At 30.6% G+C, this 16,184-nt stretch overlaps 1 long non-coding RNA gene across 1 annotated transcript; it reads left to right on the top strand.

The window, feature by feature from the left end:
* The first annotated feature begins 6,217 nt into the window (after positions 1–6,217).
* Positions 6,218–10,425, top strand: LOC111712322 (uncharacterized). Its single transcript, XR_002767424.1, has 3 exons — positions 6,218–6,389; positions 9,028–9,075; positions 10,364–10,425. It is a non-coding gene; the product is annotated as an uncharacterized LOC111712322 (long non-coding RNA).
* The last annotated feature ends 5,759 nt before the right edge of the window (positions 10,426–16,184 follow it).

Here is a 16,184-nt window from a genome sequence, read left to right as displayed (position 1 = left end):
GCCATTTTTAATATTTGATATTTCTTTATTATGTATAACAGCTTGCAAACAAAATGTTTAACAATTCAAAGCGTTTTCATTAGATTAATAGGAATATGTCAGACATCTTTGATCAGTAAAATGTTAAAATGTTAGCAATGTAAAGTGGGGATGGAAGGTTGAAGTTACGCTTACAGCCCTTTATACTGAAAATATGGCCAACAATTTGGGGTAGGTTAAGCGTTTAGGTTGCATGGTGGGGGGGGAGGGGGGGGGGTATATCCAAAAAAATATGATTATTGTCTCTGACAAAACTGAGCTGAAAACTTTAGAATGGATAAACTTTAATCTTGACTTCTTGATCCGAATATCCACTGTGGAAACTTTTTATTTTAGTCCTTAATCCACTCTTTTTCTCTCTCCTTGGATATGCGTTACTTGTTTTCTCCAATGAGAATATTTCTGTTCTCTCATTGGTTGCCCGCTTTTCTCTGATTCGCTTCTACAGTTTCTCAGATGATTAAATATTAATTTGAATTTTATCGTTTTTCATACACTTTTAAGATAATCTTGCAAGATTATGTTAATCTGGAGATTAAGAAAAGAGTGGATTAAGCCTTAATCCCGATATCCACCATTTAAAAGTTCCCAGCTCTGGGCGATTGAAGAAATAAACATTCAATTTCTTAAAATTTTCATTTCATTGTCATTGAACTATGTTAAGAATGTTTCCAAGATTTAGTTTCCGAGAAAGCTAAATTTATTTCTCTTATTTTCTGATATTACAAGAAGTGTATTTATATTAATAGTACATTCTTGCAAAATATTATGGAGAGGAGAGAAAAATATTTTTTATCTAGAGAAAAGTAGTTTAGTTTCCAAGCTTTTACATGCAATGTTGACTTAGTCCTAAATTCATTTAATATGAATAAAAGTTGTTAAAAACTTATTTTTACTCTTGACACATGCGACAAAACAAACAAAATTTGCGATTTTTCTTTTTAATTCTGACTTGTCAAATACGGAGCCATGCTGGGTTCCACGCTTTTTTGGAGGCGCCTGTTTTTTGACATTATTTTGCCTAAAAACTAAAGTTACTAGGTAAACTATTATTTATGCTCATGGTAGGAGTAGAGGTAAACTATTATTTATGCTCATGGTGGGAGTAGAGGTAAACTATTATTTATGCTCATGCTAGGAGTAGAGGTAAACTTTTATTTATTTTCTTAAAGGGACTGCATGAAAATTTTAAAAAATGAGTGTAACCACATAGCCCACTCCTAACTTAAATTTAGTGTTCTTTGTTTAAACACTGTTTTTGAATCAACTATCGTTAAGCTATTTTTTTTAATATTAAATTTTAAGCCTTTTCAGTTATTCAAAAAATGTGAACACATTCTCTAAAAAATTATTATTTCTATTCATTAATGCAATTTATCAATTTTAATTATTTTTAAAACTTTTGTTTTATTTTTAGATTTACGTGGGTTTTACTTTTTTAATCTTTTTTTCTTTTTACAAATATTTTAGTATTTTTTATTGAGTTTTGAGAGTGTTTTTCTAGTGCCTTAATAAGAGCTTGATTAGTAATAGAAATTATTTTTATTTCTCATCTTAAACGGAGTGTTCGCGAAAAATGAAATGGGGTATAGGCTTACGGCGAAAAATTATCGCTTTTGATCGCTACTAATCTTACTTTTATCTGTTGAATCTATAAGGAGAAAATTGTTAAAAACGACTTAAACTGAAGAACGTAGTGTCCATACAAATTCAGAAAGTTGCAATATTTGACTCGGATCAAATTAAAATCAATTTAAATCACTTGCTCTCCTTTTTTCCCAAATCTATATAGACCAAAAAAGCCCAATTATTGGGATATGGTTAATTCTGGTTTAGTAATTATTTTACTTTATAGTTATTTCCTGGGGAAGGGGAGGGGAAATAATTCAATTCCCCCCCCCCCTCCCCTGAAAAAATAATCTAGGCCGCCTCTGATTTCATAGATAGGACATTTCATAGATAAGAAAGTTCATAAAAAATGGAAATATAAAGATGAAAAGAAGAGATAAAAAATAGCCTTTGTCTAAGGAAAGCCTTCTCTGTTGATTAAATGTTTTATCTATGAAATGTCCTCTAATTTAAGCTTATTTTGTTTATTTTGTTTAGTTGGGGTTGGATTGGTTAGAGGAGAAATGTAGTAAAATGTGCGGAAGAAAAACCATCAAGGAATATACAGCCATATTTATCAACTACCTCAAGTGGCCGGCGTTGCCCATGAAAAAAAAAATTCGAATTTTGTAAAATGTTTGAATTTTCAAAAAAAAAATCGATTTTTGAAAAAAAAATATTTCAAATTTGTTCAGCCTCTACAGTATATAAATATATATATATATATATATATATATATATAGATATGTTAAAAAGACGGTTCTAATGCATTTATTTTGTGATTAAGCTTTTTATTTTGATATTGAGAAAAGATTAAGAAAAAGATTTCTCAGAGGTTTGAATCAAAAATCTGCGAAACGTCTAATGAAAAAGAGGATTTTCTTTTTCTAATACTCTTATACCTTTAAATATATCAGAACATACTTGATGGTAAGCTCAATTTAAAGGGACTGTAAGAGTAAATTAAAGTCCGATTCATAAAGCTTTGTCTGACCAAGTAAACATTAGATATCAATGTCTAAATTTCAAAATCTGCTTTTTTTAAATTGAGGTTATTCTACAAAAAGGACTGGTGTAATTCTACAACAGGAAAACATATGGGAGTTATCTGATTAATATTTAAGAGTAGTGTTGTAAATCGGGCATTGCCATCTTTGCATGAAGGGTCACTTGAAAAAACGTCCTTTCGTTCCTTTCGTTCTTAAAAGTAAAAGCTCTAGTTTTTTCCTTACATCTCGACAACCTGATAAGTCGTTAACCTTTGTTTTAAAATTAAAATTCTGCTTGATACATAAACAAAATATCAAAGGTTTAAACAACCACGCTGCAAAGATGTAAGGATTACAAAATTTTAGTTAGAGAAAATTGATTGATATTCTTTTCAACTCTGAATTGATCGAAATTCTAAATTCGAAAATCTCTTTGCTGAACTGAAAGCAAAAAATATTTTTAAAAACATGTTTTCATGCTTTCAATAGTTGAGTTAGCACGAGAATAAAAAAATGGATCAAACCTTGTCATAAAAGTGCTAAAAATGTTAGAGTACAGTGAGACCCATAAAACTGTTGAGAAGGATAATGACATGAAAGCTATATATGCTGTGTTTTTGATATTGTTAAAAAGAAGATTAGGTTTAAACTTTATCTTTGGTTATAGAAATTGTCTTTGATATTTTTGAGGTAAAATTTGGCAAAAAAAAACTAAAAATATAAAGCTAAAGGGAACCATCAACTATAGTTTCAGTAAAAGTAAATATTTTCATTTACTGATAGTGCCGATTGAAGGATTCATAACTCTGATTGGATAATGAGATGATAGATGTTACCGCTATACTATTTCTATTGGTTCAGAATATGACAACAAACACATGACTGAACCCTGATTGGATCAGGCGCTAATGGACTCGGCATACAGGAGTGCATAAACGGAAGGAAAAGGTCTAAACCAGGGGGCGGAAACGTCATGTGTGTGTGTCTGTACCAAAAGAGTTTGTGTAAGGTTACCGTACCAAAGGTGTCTACTTTAGGTTTATACAGTACGTAAGAATCTCGGTATTTGTACAGTCTAGGAGAGTGCATTTGTTTATTGTTATTTGTTTACTTAAAAATAAGCTTAATATGTAAAATATTATTTACATATTCAAGTCAACACTATTAAGCCAAATTTTCATGCAAAGAATATAATTTGATTAAAGTTTACAATAAACTTTTCGCTATTCAAGTTTAATTTAACTGACGACATTGTTTTGCAATTTCATTGACTGTAATCATGTTGTGTGTCTGTACCAAAAGAGTGTGTGTAAGGTTACTGTACTGGTCTGCAAAGCAGTGCGACTGGCTTTCTCATGCCAGACCAGCGCCATTTCCTTTCCCTTTATTCCCATTCCCTGGTCTGAACAAACTGCGCATACAGTCGTCTTGTGGGTCCAGTAACTTGTGTTTATAAGTCGTCTTCCTATTCTACAGATACATCAAGTATGCATCGAAATTAATGCTTTTTATTTCTGTTTTTAAACTTTAAATCTTCAAATGTCGAAGTTTGAAAGGAATAAAAGTTGGCTAAATATCCGCGCCCTGTAGAAAATATCCAGAGAGGTTATGAACACTTGCCAAAAACTGTAGTTTATCATTTTCATATCTTTGCAATCTGACATTCATATTTCAATCCTTAAATTTAGCATCAACTTGCAAAGATTAGGCATTATAAAATTAGATTTTATGGCTAGTGTTCCATTAATTCTAATTTGGGATCTAGGGATTGAATGATAAATCTTCTACTCAAGTTGGCGAGGGAAGGCACATCAAACCAGTTTTTTTCGGCCGCACCACAAATGACGACTCAACTCACCATTATATCTCCGGAATCCGACCACTCCTTTTTTGTCCGGACGTTGCTTCTATGTTCTCAAATTTATTGGTGTATGCCATAACATGACATGGCTCAAAATTCGAACATAATAATTTAAAGTACTTAAAAAATAATGTAAACAATGCCCGACGAAAAAAGGTGTGGTTAGTCGAAATAATGGTATGTTGTGGCGTCATTTGTGGTGCGGACGAAAAATGGTGTGGTGTGCCTTTCCCGGCCTCGCTCCTGACGTTTTCTACATATTTTGAATCTATTTATAGGTTGCTTCATTGCGTCAATTCTCTAAATCTCTATTCAGAATTCTTTTTTATAAATATTACAGTCTATACAGAGTACAGACAGTACTCAGCAAAATAATAACTTTAATTTTTTTTTCATTTCTTTTCACCTTAAAATCAAAAAAAAATATTATTTTAGAAAGTCAAAATGTACAAACAATGAAGGTTTGCTAATTTGAACAATATATCAGCGTGGTCCATTATTTTAATTAGCTGTCAAAATCTCATTCAGCTTAATTATTCAAAAATAATTTAACATTTTGCAAACTACTTTTCCGAATGCTGAAGTACAAATTTGAAAAATATGAAAATTATTTACGTTGAACTAAATTCTTTTGACAATCTTACAAGAAGGAAATTGAATATTATATTGAATTTATCAAATATAGAAATATATTTATCAAGAATATAAATACTCAAATATAGAAATATCTAGAATATACTCAAATTTGCTTTTATACATTTAAGAAAAAGCAATTAAAAGGTTTAAAGCATTTGTTTGGTGTGGTGGTTTAATGTTTTTATTTTTTAGCTTGGTTTGATTAGGTTAAAATGATTGTTTGGTTAGTTTTGATTTGATTTCGGTTAGTTTGGTTTGATTTGGTTAGTTTGGTTTGATTTGGTTAGTTCGTTTTGATTTGGTTAGTTTGGTTTGATTTGGTTAGTTCGGTTTGATTTGGTTAGTTCGGTTTGATTTGGTTAGTTTGGTTTAATTTGGTTAGTTTGGTTTGATTTGGTTAGTTTGGTTTAATTTGGTTAGTTTGGTTTGATTTGGTTAGTTTGGTTTAATTTGGTTAGTTTGGTTTAATTTGGTTAGTTTGTTTTAATTTGATTAGTTTGGTTTTATTTGGTTTGGTTTGAATTGGGTAGTTTTGTTTGAGTTAGTTTGGTTTGATTTGGTTGGTTTGGTTTGAATTGGATAGTTTTGTTTGATTTGGTTAGTTCGGTTTGATTTGGTTAGTTTGGTTTGATTTGTTTAGTTTGGTTTAATTTGGTTAGTTTGGTTTAATTTGGTTAGTTTGGTTTAATTTGGTTAGTTTGGTTTAGTTTGGTTTAATTTGGTTTGTTTGGTTTAATTTGGTTAGTTTGGTTTGATTTGGTTAGTTTGGTTTAATTTGGTTAGTTTGGTTTGATTTGGTTAGTTTGGTTTAATTTGGTTAGTTTGGTTTAATTTGGTTAGTTTGTTTTAATTTGATTAGTTTGGTTTTATTTGGTTTGGTTTGAATTGGGTAGTTTTGTTTGATTTGGTTTGGTTTGATTTGGTTGGTTTGGTTTGAATTGGATAGTTTTGTTTGATTTGGTTTGGTTTGGTGTTGATCTAATCTCAAAAAGTTAAATGAATTAGAAACTTAAAGCAGTGTAGTTTAATTTGTTTTCAAATTCAAATCTAAGTTTTGAAATTCATTATTTTTATTTTCAGATGAAATGGAACCTGAGCTAGGCTGAGAGAAATCTTCTCGTATGACGAGTAGAGAAAAATTCGAGTTTTTCTTGAAAAAAATATCAAACAAAAATTTTATTTTCCTCTGAACAAAACATAATTCTGGCAAGATGGATGATATGGGAGGAGAGGAGGATATGGGAACTGATTGTCAGGTCGAATATTGTAAACATTTACTTTTTAGGATTTCAAGGATTTGCACAAATGATTTAAAGGGACTGTCAGCGTTATTTTAAGTGAACCACTAGGCAAAGATACCATTGCCCGCTTTACATCTGCAGTATAGTCAATATTCTAGAAACCTTAATCTAATGAAAAATGTGTAAGATAGCGTCATGTTTTCTTATTAGAAAAGCATCTGATAATTTCTCCGTGATTTTAACTAGGAGTAAGAAAAGAACACACTCCTCTGCTGCTTTAGTAATTGTAAATTGGCGGTACAGTCCAAACTAGGACTGTAAAGGTTGGCCCAAATGTACACCGGTGGAGCGTGAGAAATGCACAAGTCACTTTGGCAAAGGACTCACAAATGAAAATTAATAGTTTTAAGATAAAAATATAGATAACTAATTCATAAGTGATCAGGCAAAGCTTTCAAGGGTACCGTTGGAAATAGATCACAATTTCACAATTTATGCGTTTCATGTTCATTAGACATTTTGACTTGAGTCTTTCAATAGTCTTTATAATCTACAACTACAAGGAAAAAAGACACTTTTTAAAAATTTCTATGAATTTTATAATAAAAAATCATAAAAAGCTTAATATTTGATTCTTCCTATCTTAGTAAATTAATTGGAAGTTTAATGAGAAATTGAAGAAAAAAATCCTCAAGTTTCAAAACACGAATTTTTTTACGATCTAGTTTTTGGAAGAATTAATAACGAACAATGCAGAAAAAAATAAAGTTCTTTCTCCCATAAGTCCCATCTTTTTTTCGTAGCTACTACTCTTTAGATAAATTTCATTTTAAAAGGATCTCCCTGTCTAAGTAAATAAATTGGAAGCAGAAGATTAATGTTTTGCTCAAATCTTAGAAGAGACTTTTCTTTACACTGCAGAGGGAATAGGAGCCAAGATTTTCAAATATTGTCAGTTTGCCAATACAATGATTATGAACCTAGTTCTGTCATTAGACGCGTATCAAGTTCTTCTTTAATATTTTTTAGAGATAGAAACTTTTGTATAAGAAAGCGCTGATCTACAACTTTTAATCTTGTTATTCTTGAGACAACTTTTAAGTGTGATAATACTGAGATGGAATTTAAAGAAATCGAGCCGCGGTTTAAATCTGCCAAAACCCGGTTTAAATTAAGCGCAGGCCTAAATCTTGAAATATTTGATACAATTTTAAGTGGAACCAACCATATTTAAGCCGCGGCTTAAATTTAAACCGCCGCTTAAATTTTTTTAAATTCGGCCACCGAGCTTGATCTTTAAATTTTAGTTATCCTTGGTATATCCAAGAGGAACTCAATCCTTCATACCACAAATGTTTGATCCTGGAAATTGCATAATACAAGTTTGATCACCAACATTAAAATTCTTTTGTTTTTTAAATATTACTAATCTTTAACAAACTTGATCTTGATATTCACTCCACTGTAGACTAATCTCCAGTACACTGGGCTAAATTTTAAGCATGTACAGAGCTATCTGTACAGTACAAACACAGACTAAATATAAGCATGTACACTGTACAGAGCTAACCGTACAGTACAAACACAGACTAAATATAAGCATGTACACTGTACAGAGCTAACCGTACAGTACAAATACAGACTAAATATAAAGCAAAACGGGACGGTACGCCATGTACACTGTACAGAGCTAACCGTACTGTACAAATACAGACTAAATATAAGGCAAAACGGGACGGTACGCCATGTACACTGTACAGAGCTAACCGTACTGTACAAACACACACTAAATATTAGGCAAAACGGGACAGTGCGCCATGAATGAATATAGTCCCCTTTCTGTTAAAAATTTGATTGTGGAAACTGTTTTGCCACCAACTAAAAAATGTTAATCCCTATATCTTTGCAACCCAATGTGGCAGAGGTTTAACGTTTCAACGTATGAATTCTGTCAGATCAAATAATCTAAATCTTAAATATCAAAGCTTTACACCAGTAGGAGGTTGGTAAGATATAAGGATTAGAAAATTTGAGTTTGTAAAAAAAACGCGATTACTTTGTTTAATCCGTATTCCGCGCGTAGGACTTCACAAGATACTTGATCCCAGGATTAAGATTACAAAAGTTTTGAGCTCAGGGCATATTTTCAGAATAAATCAAATCTGCTACAAATTTCAAAATCTTTAGATGTATTTCTTAAATGTTAATTTGCGAAGACGATAATTATTGAAATGATTAAGGATTTCTATCTGTATTTGTTTTTTAAATTTAGTTTTACTGTCCTAATTGTCATACAAACCTTCACTGTTAGAAAAATTTTATTTATTCGAGATAAAGAATCTCCGAAATCATTTCGTAATGACGATAATTTTGTTCGGAATTATGAACTGTGTTATCAGAATGTCCGAAATGTCTCTTTATGATAATAATAAAACTCTTCGCTGATATTTATTTATATGAATTTTGCTTTTTTATATTTATTTATTTTATTTCTATGAATTTTCTTTTTTCAAAAATCAATTATGTTTTTAAAATTTAATTTTTTTTTAATTCGAATTACTGTTTTCAAGTTCTTTTAAAATTCCACGGCCTACGCCTGTCACTTCAGCGTGTAAGCTATAAAATATCATTAATGTATTTTGTCTTGTTTTAGTCGTCTGGAACTTGTGGAGGCGCAGTACCAACCATTCCCCCAATCAAGGTAGATTTGTGTTAACATCATCTCTTAAAGGGACTGTTAACTCCTGTATGCCGAGTCCATTAGCGCCTGATCCAATCAGGGTTCAGTCATGTGTTTGTTGTCTATTCTGAACCAATAGAAATAGTTTAGCGGTAACATCTATCTTTCTATCTATCTCATTTTCCAATAAGAGATATGAATCCTTCAATCTGCGCTATCAGTAAATGGAAATATTTACTGCTACTGAGACTATGGTGTGTTAGCGTAATTTCAAATGACTTTCCATGAAAAGATGACAATGTCCGATTTAAAACTTAATCTGAATTTGAATTCTCAATCTTATTAAAAATGTGGAAGGTAACGTCGATTTTCAGAATTGAGAAGTGTTTAACCCTATTCCTGCTGGGGGGGGGGGCAATTTGATCCCCCCCTGTAGTTTTTTTACATAACTCAAAAAGTATTGGTCTAAGGCTGTTGAAATTTTCTGACTTTTCCTATATACCCAAAGCCCTCCCATTAGGCCTAAAACCGGGCTTTAAAACTAAACTGCCTGAGTCTTCAGGCACACTGCCTGAATGACTGCTTTTTCCTGTAACAAACTAAATCTTTGTTTTGACCCACTTACACATGTCAGATTTTGATAAAATTTAGCTTTTTGGAAAGCCTTTGAAATAAGGAAACGAATTGCACAAGTTTTGCGAAAAAAATTACAACTTTTTTGCAAACAACCTGTCAAAGGAAATTTGCACATTTTTAATTTTCTTGATTAAAAATCAGGTTATTTAAAATTTTGCAAATATTTTTGCATATTTGAAATGGCATGGTCAAGGGCTTTTCAAAAATGTATAATTTTTCATTTTTTGGACACATTTTTTTGCAAACATTTTTACTATATAACTGGATTTTGTGATAAAAAAATTCTATTTTTGCAAATTTGCAAATTATTTTGCAGATTCTAAAAGTAGAGCACATCTAGCGTTATCTGATATTATAAATCTATGGTCACGGCTTTGAGCCAACTTATCTAAAGATTTGTTATCAATTAAATACTCTGATACATGATATACCCGCACCGCACCTCTGAGTCTGACCATTTAGTAAAAGTAAATTCAACCTCAAGTCTGACCGCGTCAACCTTGTATCACCGGCTATTGAGTGTCTGCTTTATTAATGAATGCTCGGGCGATACAGTACAAACTGGGACCGTAAAGGTTGACCAGGCTCGGAAATTCAAATGTACTACGGCTGCCCGTCGCGTAGGTAAGTGATGAATAGTTTATTATGTAATTTATGCATAATATTATTTCAGATTGTTTCTGGCGTTCCCACAGTTTTACAACAAAGTGTCCTAGCCGCACAACAGTTTGGGGTCAGAATATACTTATAAACATAGATTAAGTAAAATAACAGATAGGACGCTAGATGTCGTCTTTTTAAAGATTTATAAATATTTCGTACAAGACAGAGAGAGAATTTGTTCTACGCGTAACTCCTTTGGGCTTCTGCCTCAGGGTTATTGTGAACAAAATTTTTGAAATGACGACATTAATATCCTATCTATTATTTTAATTAATTTATGCTTATATATGTTATAAGCATACTTAGTATTGTCATCAGTAGCATTTTAGCTTTTATCATTTTTATAATTATAATTATCATTATATTATTATTATTATTATTATTATTATTATTTTTATTGTTATTTATACAACGAAGACGACTTCAATTTTGATCTCTACCAAGCTTTTAACCAGCATGGGAGTCACTTAAACACGGAAACAAAAAGAAGCTGTTCACGGAATATATATATATATGAGCGAAAAGCTTTGTTAAATAGATATATCCATTTAGTAGGACTATATTTATAAATCTATTTCCATTTAGTAATAATTTATCTATGTATCCATATATCCACACAATACACATGTCTCTTTAAAGCTGTGAGCAGAGATTTGTATCAGGTTGAATTAGCGATAAAAATCCCTGAACAATTTTCAAGGCAACATTTTAATTATAAAAATTCTTTTGTTGTCTTCTTAAATATGGGATATACTGTATATAATTTTGATTACGAACCCTAATTAGGGTTTCCAGCGAACAAAACCTCTCGCGAAAATTTTTAGTCGCATTTCGCAAACTATTTCACGAAATTTTGCATTTTTTCGCGAAAATAAATGAAGCCAAAATGCAAAAATGCGAAATGCGAAATGCAAAATGCAAAAATTCGCGAAAAAAGCGTAATTTTCGCTAAACGATTTTTCCTATTCGCCGGAAACCCAAATCCTAAATTTTACACCTTTGCACTTGCAGTGATCTCATAACCAGGAAAGTCACTGCAACATCCCAAATGTAATTAACAAGTGAAGAAAAACATCAAGCTTATACAAACAGAAAAAAAAAACATATTTTTCTAATTCTGACAGTTAATATTTAATGATTGTGATTACATGAAAGAACATTATAACGACGTTAATTTGTATAATTAGATTTTTTTCTTCAATTAATTCTGATTTAATCAAAAACAACTTTTCCTAATATTTTCCTGTTTAGGTGGTTCTAAAAATCTCTATAAATATATATATATGGGTGGTCGGGGAGTGTTATAGGCCAAAAAATTTAATTCTTTTCCACGGGCACATTCGACACTTCATTTATTATATATTAATGCAACGTTCAGATTTGTATATTCATTAACGTAACGTTCTATTTGTATTTAAGACATAACGTTCTAAATTGTACATGTACTAACATAACGTTCTGAATTTTATATATATTAATGTAACATTATAATTTGTAACGTTCTGAATTGTTCAAATCAGAATGCTATGTTAATATATATACAAATAAGAATGTTACGTTAATACAAGTACAATTCAGAATGTTACAGTAATATATACACAATTCAGAACGTTAGGTTAATATATATACAATTCAGAAAGTTACATTCATATATATACAAATCAGAACGTTACATAATGCATGTACATGTATTAACGTAACATTATGTTTTGTCTATTAACGAACGTTCAAATAAGTGTACAAATTACTGGCTTTTTTGTTCATTATTTATAGTGTTTTCCATAAATTAAAAAAAGTTCTTGAACGGCTTTAACGTAAAAGGTATCAAAAATATTTGTCTAGCTAGGATGTCTCTAAAAAACCTAGTTGCTGATGACAAGTTGACAACACCTCAAATTTGAAATCAATTTTCCTGTTTTTTTGTATATAAAAATTATCTAGACAAAAATCTTTGCCTGTATCACTGTATTCGACCTATTTTATGTTTGGTTGATCGCACTACACGACTATACAGCTTAAAATTTCCCATAAATAGAACAACTTTTTAGAATTGGGACTGTGGCGTCAATTCATTCTTTTTGTTTTGCACCATAATCTTTCTAAGATTCTTCAGATGTTTACATGATGAATAATGATTGTTGTTCCTTTCTTTAAAAAACGGAATAATCTTAAATTCTGTTTTGAACCTTTAATATTCTACAGTTACGAGAATCTTCTCAGATAAATTTTAACTTCAAAGAAAACGTCAATTCCGTTATTTTTACCTGGAATAAAAGAGAATGTTTGCGAAATTTGCTTTAATTTTTAGTTTTAAATACCATACGAGAAATTATGCTTATTTCTATACAGGAAAACAAAACCACACAAATCGATATTTGGATATAGATGTTTTTTCCTCTGACTTTAAGAAGCTCCACATTCCAAAAAGGTTTTTGTTTTTAGAAAAATTTTATTTTTTCAACAAAAAAATGTATTTATTACAAATTGTTCCCCAATCTTACTTTCCAGTGCGGTAAATGTATCTTAACTTTTAAAAGTTAAAAATTCGTTTTTCATTTTATTTCTATATAAAAACAGAATTGAACAAATTTTAAAGAAGAAAAACGTATTTTTTTAATTATGGCGTATACAGGAGGTGGAGGTTAAGAATGCTGCAGCTCTGGTCGGATCCTTTAAAAGATATAAATAAAACCGGTCTTATCAATGTTCACGAATAAAACCCGGTTTTTATCAATGTGTACGTTGACAAAAAGCTTTTATTTCTTAAAATAACTTTACGTATAGTATGACTAAAATTAACTACAGGGTGTCCCATATCATATTAGATAGTCAATGGGTCTAAATTACGATTTTCGGGACCAATCAGAAAATTTAAGAAGATTGAATCATTTTGTAAATTTGAATAAGACTTATATAAAAATTTTCTTGGAAAAAAAGGATAGGTTTTTTGAGTATTATGTGTTTATTTTGGCTCTAAAACTTAGAGATAATCTTATATGATATGTTTTATATTAATACAACGAAGACGACTTCAATTTTGATCTCTACCAAGCTTTTAACCAGCATGGGAGTCACTTAAACACGGAAACAAAAAGAAGCTGTTCACGGATAATAATTGCCTGATCACATTATCAATTATCAATAATTGCCTGATCACATTATCAATTATAAATAATTGCCAAAAACTCAAATTATCTAATATCCATATCTTTGCAACATGAATATGTAAACTTGTGATATTTTGATCAAACAGAATTAATAGTTTGAAATATCAAAGTTGCAAAGATAATGATTAGAAAATTTTAGTTTGAGGCAAAAACTCAGTTTCTTTAAAAAATAGTTTGATATTGTAAGTTTTATCTATACTTAATTTTATTTAATATTAATAATGTTACCAATATTGCTAATGTGGTTCAGTTAAAACTTTTTTTGTGAGCATGTCCTTAAATCTTATCTTACATGAAAACGTGTTAAATCAATATTACAATCTGCTTTTTCTATAATTATGTAATTGTTATAACGTTTAATTTATGTTTATAACATAATACGTTAATGCATGTAACTTCCTTAATAAACTAGTTCAATCTTTGTTTAAAAACAATTTCATTTGTGTACTAGTTAATTATAGGATATGAACATGTGCCTTCAGTTGGTTTTGTTTTTTGTCGATATTGTCTTTCAGGGTCAAAATTTCATAAAATGTTAGAAAGAGCAAAGGAATTGAGTCTTTGCCACAAACAATAATTTTCTAATCACAATATCTTTGTAACCCAATGTAGGAGACCTTAGATATTTCGAACTATGAATTATATTAGATTAAATAATCTAAGTTTGAAATATCAAATGTCTACTACAAAACATTTCGAAGTTATGGGGATTACAATTTTTTAGTTGGTGGCAAAGACTCAATTCCTTTGTTCTATATTAATTATTCTAAACATTTGTTTTTTTGCACTCATTTTAACCCTGATAGAAGAAATTTGAAAAATGAAAATTATGCAAAAATTATGCAAAAATTATTCAAAAACGATGCAAAAACGAAAGTTTTTTATCTTTGTGACAGAAACTATCTCAAGAACTGACGAGGGTCAACCCAGACCGAAATATATTTTCAATAAATGTGGAACTAACATCTACTTTTTTTACTCAACAGAGGTTTGGTCCATCACCATTACCAAATTCTAAATGATTGTTTAAAACAAAGCAAACAATCAACCATCATTCAGTAGAAGTCAGGGCTGAGACCTCATCAAATAGTATTATTTTTTAAGGATAAAGATATGGCAAAGTTTAAAAAAAAACTTACAATAATACAGTTTTGAAATTGTTATTAATTATTTTAAACATCAAAATCTAAATAGGTTCTAGTACAATAGATGGCAACGTAGAATTTCACTCTCAGCACAACTGTATTCTGACGTCACAAGTGTCAACTTAGTTTTTGTGTCCGACAAAATTATTAATAATAGTGATAATTTTAGACTAAGTGCTTATATAACAGTGAAATAAATGCAGTTGTATGTGTTCTTCATTTTCTTTTTTTAACACTTTTAAAATCTCGGAAAACATGTCAACTATTATGGAAAATTTTGTTTTCCTTGTTATATTTGACACTTTGGACGTCGTGTATTAACTATTAACATAATTGGTCCATTTCTCATGTTGCTACCTATTGTACTTGATGTTGTACAGCCTCTAGACGGTACACTAAATAATTCGCTCTTTTCTAAGATAATTATGCTTATCATTCTCTGAAATCTTTTTATAAAATTAGGTTCTAAAGTCCTTTGATTAAAAGGTCCGACATCTTAAGATTTTATTTTTCAAGAATTGGTTTCTAAAAGACGAATCTTTTTTTTCTCAAAGAATATAAGAGAGTGCTTAGATCTTAGGTTTAATTTCCTCAAAGAGAATTGAATAGAAGGAGGGGGCGATAAGGTTTCCGTACACTTTGCTGTGACGTTTTTGGACTGCTGAAGAACTAGTTTTTGCGTAACAACAATAATAAAGATTGTTAACAATAACACAAATGATAAACAGAGATCTGGCGCATCTCTGGCGTTAGATGAAGATTCACCGTATACTAACTCATGTTTGTTTACATTAGATCGCCTGCCTTTGTTATTGTTGTTACGCAAAAACTAGTTCTTCAACAGTCCAAAAACGTCACAGCAAAGTGTACGGAAACCTTATCCCCCTCTTTCTATTCAATTCTCCTTGAATCTCCTTGTAAGTGTTGAAAATGACGGGATGAAGCTAAAACTGTTAATGCGAACTTCATTTTATTCCTGGCTTGGTATAACCCAGCTTTGTCTGGAATATAAAAGTCAACCCACTCGATTAGAGTTTCCACCAAGCTAAGAAAATTCCAATGCTTCTACAGAATCGTACAAATCGACAAATTGAGGCAAATCGGTCAAGCGGTTCCTGAGATGTGATCGGATCGGATGCTAGCGAGTACGATTATAAATGTACCATTTGTATGACGGATTTGTTTTTTGTGTAGTGAACTTTGATATGTAGCTTACTACAGTGATAACCAGAGAACTCTGAAATGAGTATGAGATACAGCAATTGTGCAGTGTAAACAGACCCATTTTACTAGATTATTAATTGAATTAGTGCCTTAAGTAAATCTATTTCCTTTTTAAGAACCTTAAATACCCTTAAACATTGCTATAATGTAGTCTTCCTATTTCCTACTTAAATTGCCGTTGATCAGCTATCTATACCTATACACAAGTTTTGTTTAATTTGTCATCTTCCTCCAAGAAGTGCAATCTACAGACAGATTTCCTCAAGTACTGATCATGTTTGTTTTTACTCAAAAA

This window comes from Eurytemora carolleeae, unplaced genomic scaffold (assembly GCF_000591075.1).
Source record: "Eurytemora carolleeae unplaced genomic scaffold, Eaff_2.0 scaffold1239, whole genome shotgun sequence".
Taxonomy (NCBI): domain Eukaryota; kingdom Metazoa; phylum Arthropoda; class Copepoda; order Calanoida; family Temoridae; genus Eurytemora; species Eurytemora carolleeae.
The sequence above is the reverse complement of the archived record's forward strand: the minus strand, read 5'-3'. Positions and strand labels throughout refer to the sequence as shown.